Source organism: Pteropus alecto, unplaced genomic scaffold (genome assembly GCF_000325575.1).
Source record: "Pteropus alecto unplaced genomic scaffold, ASM32557v1 scaffold59, whole genome shotgun sequence".
Taxonomy (NCBI): Eukaryota; Metazoa; Chordata; class Mammalia; order Chiroptera; family Pteropodidae; genus Pteropus; species Pteropus alecto.
In genome coordinates this window covers 2,688,553-2,697,160 of record NW_006443292.1, presented here as the reverse complement: position 1 = coordinate 2,697,160, position 8,608 = coordinate 2,688,553, and the positions used below count along the sequence as shown (strand labels likewise).

Sequence of the window (8,608 nt, the reverse complement as noted above, 5' to 3'; positions counted from 1 at the left end):
TGTGGCTGACTAATATTCCATTGTATATATGTATCACATCTTCTTTATCCATTTCTCTACGGATGGACACTTAGGATGCGTCCATATCTTGGCTATTATAATTAAGGCTGCAATGAACACAGGGGTGCATATATCTTTTCAAATTAGTATTTTTGTGTTTTTTTCAGACAAATACTCAGAAGTGGAATTGCTGGAACATATGACAGTTCTATTTTTAATATTTTGAGGAATCTTCCTACTGTTTTCCATATTGGCTGCACCAATTTACAATCCCACCAACAGTGCACGAGGGTTCCCTTTTCTCCATATCCTCATCAATATTTGTTGATTTATTGGTGATGGCCATTCTGACAGGTGTGAGGTGATATCTCATTGTGATTTTAATTTGATTTTCCCTGATGATTAGTGATGTTGATAATCTTTTTGCATATCTTTTGGCCATCTGTGTGTCCTCTTGGGAGAAATGTCTATTCAGGTCCTCTGCCCATTTTTAAATTGGATTGTTTGTATTTTTTTTTTTTTTGCATTAAGTTATATGAGTTCCTCATATAGTTAGGATCTTAACCTCTTATCGGATGTATCATTTGTGAATATCTACTTCCATTAAGTAGGTTAGGTTATTTTTACATTTTGTTGATGGTTTTATTCACCATATTAAAAAAATTTTAGTTTGATGTGGTCCCATTTGTTTACTTTTTCTTTTATTGCCTTTGCTCGAGGTGACATATCCAAAAAGGTATTGTTAAGAGTCATGTCAGAAAGTTTACTACCTATGATTTCTTCTGGAAGTTTTACGGGTACAGGTCCTTAAATTTAATTCTTTACTATATTTTGAGTTTCTTTTTTTATATGATGTAAGAAAGTGGTCCAATTTTATTTAATTTTTTGCTTGTTTCTGCCCAGTTTTCCCAAAACCACTTTTTGAAGAGCAGTATCTTTTCTTCCATTGTCATAGATTTATTTCTGGACTTTCTATTCTATCCCATTGATCTATGTATATGTTTTCATGCCTGTGTATACATTTTAATTATTGTAGCTTTGTAATATAGTTTGATATCAGGGAGTGGGATATCAAATCCCACTTTGTTTTTTCTCAAGATTTCTTTGACTATTGGGGGTCTTTTGTGGTTCCGTACAAATTTTAGAATTAGTTGTTTTAATTTTGAGAAGAATATCATAGATATATTTATAGGGATTGCATTGAATTTGTATATTGCTTTCGGTAGTAAGGATATTTTAACAATATTAAGTCTTCCTATCCATAAGCAACATATATCCTTCCATTTTGTTGTAGCTTGTTCAATTTCTTTCTTCCGTGTCTTATAGTTTTCAGAGTACAGGTCTCTTACCTCTTTAGTTAAATCTGTCTGTGGCATTCTCATCTCATTCCTGATTTTCAATAAAAAGCTTTCAACTTTGCACCATTGAATATGATATTAGCCATGGTTTGCATATATAGCCTTTATTATTTTGAGATATGAGATCCCTTTGATTTTAAGATCAGCTTGTCAATTACTTCAAAGGTGCAATTGTGATCTGACAGGGATTCCTTGCACTGAATTTGTAGATAAGTTTGCTGAGAATAGATATCTATATATCTATATCTATCTATCTATCTATCTATCTATCTATTTTCTAATGTGTGATTAGCACCTAGAGTCCAGTTTCTTTCAGCTACCATATATTTGATCCCCTTTACCCACTTCACCCTCCCCCAACCTCCCTCTATTTGACCCGCTTTACCCTGTCTACCTCTTCCCTCCTCCCCCACCCCCTACCCTCTGGTAACCACTAGTCCATGTCCATGTCCGTGAGTCTCTGTTTGTCCTGTTCATTTGTTGCTTTTAGGTTTATATCCCATATATAAGTGATATCATGTGATTTTCAACTTTTTCACTTTGGCTTATTTCACTTAGCATGATTATCTTAAGGTCCATCCATGTTGTCACAAATGGCCGTATTTCATCTCTTCTTATGGCTGAGTAATATTCCATTGTATATATGTACAACAGCTTCTTTAGCCATCATCTATTGTAGGACACTTCGGTTGTTTCCATGTCCTGGCCACTGTGAGTAATGCTGCTATGAACATCGGTGTGCAAATCTCTTTTCGGATATAGTTTTCCAAGTTTTGGAGGTAAATACCCAGTAGAGGGGTTGCTGGATCATATGGTAGATCAATTCTCAGATTTTTGAGGAACCTCCATACTGTTTTCCATAGTGGCCGTACCAATTTGCAGTCCCACCAGCCGTGTATGAGGGTTCCTTTTTCTCCGCATCCTCTCCAACATTTGTTATTACTTGTTCTGTTGATTATAGCTGAGAATAGATATCGTAATAATATTAAAAATACTGATTCATAGACATGGAATAGTTTTCCATTATTTTTTTCTTTAATTTCTTTCACTAATGCTTTATAGTATTGAGTGTACAAGTCTTCCACTTTCTTTGTTCAATTGATATATAATTATTTTGTTTTTTGATGCTAATATATGTGGAATTGTTTTTTTTAAATTTCAGAATCTTGGTATGGTTATTCTCTCGGTAATGGCCAAAGATATTTTTTTTATTGTACTTAGGAAGAGAAAATGTATGTCTGTTCCATCTATCTAGAAGTAGAAATTCTCTCGTTATTTACTTTCAAAATCTAGTTTATGTATAGAAGATTTCCTGATGATTCAGTGATGAGTTTGGAGGGAAATGCAAGTTTACAACCATCATTTTATTGAAAGGAAGCATAGACATCTCTCTTTTTTTAAAATCAATCTTTGATACACCTATTCATAAAGCTCTTTCTTAAGCAGACATCAGCTCCACTATGTTCACGATTCTAACATTTTATCAACTCTTAAACAATCAGACATTCCGCAGTGTCTCATAAATAACAAAAAGTGTAAATCTTTTAACATTTTTTTGTTTGTAGGGAATTAGAGTTTTTCTTTATACTAATTTACTCAGGCTACTATAATATAATATCACAGTATTGGTGGCTTACACAATAGAAATATATTTTTCTCATAGTTCTGGAGGCTGGAAATTCCAAAATCAAAATGTCAGCTGATGAGAACTGTCCTTGGCTTGGACATAGCCTTTCTTCATTGTGCACGGGGTGGGTGGGGGCGAGGAGAGAGAGAGAAAGAGAGAGAGAGCAAGAGAGAGAGAGAAATAAAGAGAAGCAAAGAAGTGAGATTCAAGGAAATCTGCAAATATGAAAATTACATCTCAAAATACTGTTAATATAACTACTAGTATATAGTGCTAAATGAAATCAAATATATTTAAAAAAATAGTAATTTTAAATGTGTTAATTGAAAACCAAACTACCAACATATCACCTTGGATTAAAAGACTGTAGTGAAATATAAAATGCTTAACTTTTTAGGGAAAAAAAGGAGAAAATCTTCAGGATGAGTTTCTTAAATTTGCTATCAACAGCATTAACCATAACGGAAAAAAAAAATTTGATGAATTGGACCTCATCAAAACTAAAAATTTAGACTCTGCAGAAGACTCTGGTTAAAAAAGATAAAAAGACAAGTTGCAGATTGAGAGAATATATTTGCAAACCACATAGTCAACAAATCGTTACTATGTAGAATATATAAAGAAATCTCAGATCTGAACAATAAGAAACCAAACAATTACATTAGAAAAAAATATGAAGAGACATGTCACTGAAGTAGATATGCAGATAGTAAATAAGCATATAAAAAAGACATTTCCCATTATTACTTATTAGCATTTCACTCTTATGACCTCATTTAATCTTAATTACCTCCTAATATAGTAATGCCAGCTCGTTGGGGGTTTGAGCCTCCACATATGAATTGTGACGGGGACACAATTTAGTTCACAGCATCTTCTATTGGCTTTTGTTCCCAGCACCAGACGGGACCTGACACACAATAGTCACAGTAAAATGTGGTTGTTGGGTGACTGTGTGTCAATGGATATATGACAGGAGCGATGGATGAAATGAATGTATCAATGCCTACAATATCTAAATCTTCTCCTACGTATTTTGGCAAGATCTCAAAATAATAATATTCTCACCCAGGAAATGTGCTCGTTATTTTATACTGTGTCCTAATTAATCTTTTAGGAAAACATGTGACCCTCATTTTATAGGAGAGAGAAATAAGGCTTATAAAGTTATGGAACTTGCTCAGGATCATTCAGCTTTTTAATGTGGCACACCATGATGTATGTTACTGTCCTATGTCAAATTTTTGAGAGAGCCAAAACCTCAGCGACACTTAAACTAAACCATGCATATAGAATAACTCTAATTCTAACATTATTAAGAAGACTCCAAATTCGATTCCTTTTACATACATCTATATATAGAACATTCAGTAATTTCAAATGGTGATTGATTTAGTTTGGTTGAGAAGCTAAGCATTAAATTCCAACTAACCAGTATTTTAAGCTCCAATGAAGGACAGTGCTGGGTTTGTGAAGAAGCCTCAGTGGGATTCGGAGATGTTGAGGGAAGGAAGGCAAAAAGTTAGGTCGGAAGGTGAAGGCACTGGAGAAATGCCTCAGGAGCTAAATAAGGCAGGATATTGACTGTTTTCTCCTCGGAATTTTTAAAAAACATTCATGGATGGAAACAGAAGCACCGACTTAGGGTTTTTTTCCCCCCAACCTCTAAAAGGTAACTTTCTTGCTGATAAATTTTCCTCAATTAAAGGTATTAGAGACAAGATCTATTGTGAGCAAATATTAATCTAGAATTTAACTATATTTTAGTCCATCGGTAATGTTTAGTTTTGTTTTGTTTTGTTTGTTTTTGTACATTCATGGATGGAAACAGAAGCACCGACTTAGGGTTTTTTTCCCCCCAACCTCTAAAAGGTAACTTTCTTGCTGATAAATTTTCCTCAATTAAAGGTATTAGAGACAAGATCTATTGTGAGCAAATATTAATCTAGAATTTAACTATATTTTAGTCCATCGGTAATGTTTAGTTTTGTTTTGTTTTGTTTGTTTTGGTGGGGTTTTTTTGTTGTTGTTTTTTTTGTTTTTTTTTGTTTTTTTGGTGGTTTCTTTATAATGTTTTGTTTGTTTGTTTGTTTTTTGTTTTTTGTTTTTTGTGTTTTTTTGTTGTTTTTTTTTTTGGTGGTTTCTTTATAATGTTTAAATGCATTCTGGTTACTTTTTTTTCTTGAAGGTTGAATTCGTTAACTAAAAATTTCATGAAGGAGGCCAGTCTAGGTGTGTGCTCCGGTTTAGTGAGGTGAGATTGTTGGTGAAGGGAATGATAATGAATTGGTAATGATAACGCTTCACCCATGAGTAGGATAGTATGCACACTTAAGTGTGCACAAGGTCTGATGGGAAGATCACTTCCGGCAGACACAGGTCTGAGGATGGCAAGGCTTTAGGAGAAATACATTTCAACAGTAATGACCTCACCAGACTTGGGACTTTCTGTATCACCCATCACCTGACAGGCTTCCCCAAGTAAGGAACCAGTCGCTCATTGCATGAAGCATCCAGAGAAAAATGAGATGGACATCCAAAAGTGAAGAATGTTTTTTCTGATGCTGGCCTGATGGTGGTCTAGCCATCTTTGCCTAATGTTAAAGTTGAGATATCCCTTGGACGTGGTTCCATAGTGTAGTGGTTAGCATGTCTGCTTTACACGCAGAAGGTCCTGGGTTCGCACCCCAGTGGAGTCATGGTCCATGGTCTACGACCATGCCACCCTGAACAAGCCCGATGTCTCATCTCAGAAGCTAAGCAGGGTCGGGCCTGGTTAGTACTTGGATGGGAGGCCACCTAGGAAGACCAGGTGCTGTAGGCATTGGAAAAAAAAAGAAAAAAATTTGAGAGATCCCACTTCTGTTGACCTCTTCTCCAAAAAGGGGCTTGGAAAGGTTACAAATTACACTGAGACAGGTCAAATTATATCAAATGGAAATAAGCATTTTTTATAATACCGATACTCTGACGTGTGATGCAACAGCTTCTGTGTGGATTCTAGTGATGATTTGTGTGTGATGCTAATGCCCCTTCTCTGTGGGATTTTACAGAGATGGACTTGCCTGCCTGTGAGGGAGCTGGTAGCTTCATATCCAGGGACGACACATTTTCATTTTAAATTGTATACGATTTGTTCGTTTATTTATTTGTTTGTTTCTGCATCCTATTACCCTATAACAGGCAATGTTATGCCTTCTTTCTTTCTTAGTAGGAGAGGTGGTGTGGGGACATCATACACATTCAGGATTCGATCACTTTCATGAAACAATTCAGTGCCCAGGTTATTGAACGGGGACCTGAAAATAAAGAAAGGCAATAGAGAAATAACAAAGTTCCTTGTTATTTTGTTGACATTTTTTTTTTTCTTAAACCACCTTTTCTAAACCTTAGCCTCAACAGTTACTCTCAATCTTTGCCTTTGTCTTGTTTATCTAAAACCAATAGTGGACTCTGCTCCCATCATCGGCCCTGCTCACAGGATGATGACAAAAGAGTCCCAATTCTCTTGTTTAACAGCTTATTCAACACCTATTGCCTCTGGGGACCTTTTAAAATATACACTTCCTGGCTTCCTGGCTACCAATCTTCTAAGGTGAAAAAAGAGACAGTTTAGTTGAAAAATAGAGCTGTATCTCCCCACTTCTACACTATAATGGTAGAAGTCATGGGTATGACAAGAAAGGCCATATTCAAGAAGAAGATGGGGAGACTTGGGAACAGAAATTAAGATTCAATCCTTTGATTTTGAGAAGTTCAATAAAGTCTGAGTATCTTGTAGCTCATTAATCTAGAATTTATAATAAGCGAGACTGAGGCTAGATTGAAACAAATCTTTGCGTAAAATAATTTGCTGGACAAATTATCAATGTACACAAAACAGTAGGCCGGAATATTTATTTAACGGAAAAATGTCAAACGCTCGAGAGGCGGGTATTTGCATACAATAATGGAATTATTTGTATGTGCAAACTGAAAATCATGAAAGCTGCCTCTTGTGAGAACCTCTGTAATTTAAGTCACGATCTGTATCAGAAAATAGCAGACACGACTTTGCTTTTAAAAAAAATTATAACTCTGTTGTAATTATTAAAGTAGATAGGCTTTTCTTCCTAATTAATCTGAATTAGTGTAGTTTTACAATATTTTGCATTGATTATATGATATTCTCTAAGTAAATTAGTAACATAAATCTCCACACAAGAAAAAAAAAAATCACACTACATTTTCAGGATGAAATGTTTCTGCTGTAACTTTTTTTTGTGAGTGCCTCCAATAAGTCATCTTTTATAATACGGTGCCACATTGCAAAGAAGACCCAATCATGTGATGTCAAATAAGGACAGACAAGACCAACACAGGGTCAAATATTGAAGATTTAGACACTTCACAGTAGCCTAGAAACTCACTTGGTCTCAAAATATGCACAGGAATTTTCTTCTAGATTACATAATTGCAGTACTGTATGCATATTATGTGTAAAATGGAACCAACAGAAGAATAGGGCGTAAAAATCCTAAGACAAATGATTTATTTTGTTTATTCAAAGTCTAAAAACTTTTTGCATTCACTAAAATTATTACTAGAATACCTAAAACATAAATAGTTCTTCTCTTTAAAAGTCTACAGAAATTTGAAAGTCTGACTCTAAGTTCAGTTTATTCCAATTATCTGGTTATAATAGTTGTCATAGTTGAAAATAATCTCACAACAATTCACCACAATCTGTCAGTATCCTCCCCCAATCATACAAAAGTTGTTATTGAAATTCGGCAAATTCTTGTCCCAATTTTTTGTCAATTAGTTCATCGTGCAAACTAATCCAACGATGTTGGATTTTTATATGCTCAATAAATGGGTCCAAAACACACTAAAATTGTAAAGTGGTTAGAAAAATTATTTTTCTGTAGTTTCGGGTCTGTGTGTGTAGGTGTGTGTAGGTGTGTGCATATGTGCATCAGGGCATGTGTGTCCACCCATGCTGATAGGGGATTTATATGTGGACACATATCATTTGATAAACATCATCCATGACAGTGCAACCATTTTCAAATGTTCTTTTTCCAAAATGCCATCACCTCCTTACTTCAAGGTATGGCCGTTGACTTCCGCCTTTTTTTGTTTGTTTGTTTGTGCACATAAATTTACATTATTTTTTTATCAGATTTTTTTTCAGAAATTGTTTTTAGCTTCCTGTTCATTTATGAAAATTAGTTAATTAAAGCCAGGAACATGTGAATTGCAGTATCTCGTGATATGCTAAGGGTAAACGCTAAGTCAGGATTCTCGAGTCGATATCTGACATATTAATAAATGGTGAGGACCCGAGTGCTAACTACCTATTAAATATTAATAATGCTTAATTTTCTTATTGTATTGGATAAAAATAATATATTTTTTCATAGTCCACTATAGATCTTCTTGGCATCCGTGAGTCCCTTGCACCCCACTTTGAAAAACATTGATTTAAATGAATTCTTACAGGCACCTCACACAGAAGAGTGTATTTTATTTCTTAGGTACGAAACCTCAGATTTCCTAAGCAATGTGAAGAATTAATAATACTAATAATAATGTGAAGAACTGAAACTAATAATAAAAGTGATAAACAAAATAATAACGT

The 8,608-nt window shown here is 34.6% G+C and overlaps 1 non-coding gene and 1 pseudogene across 1 annotated transcript; both read left to right on the top strand.

Annotated features, from left to right (window-relative positions):
* Positions 1–5,611: 5,611 nt before the first annotated feature.
* Positions 5,612–5,684, top strand: TRNAV-UAC. The gene has a single exon. It is a non-coding gene; the product is annotated as a tRNA-Val (tRNA).
* A 9-nt stretch (positions 5,685–5,693) lies between these two features.
* LOC112472813 lies at positions 5,694–5,809 on the top strand (annotated as a pseudogene).
* The last annotated feature ends 2,799 nt before the right edge of the window (positions 5,810–8,608 follow it).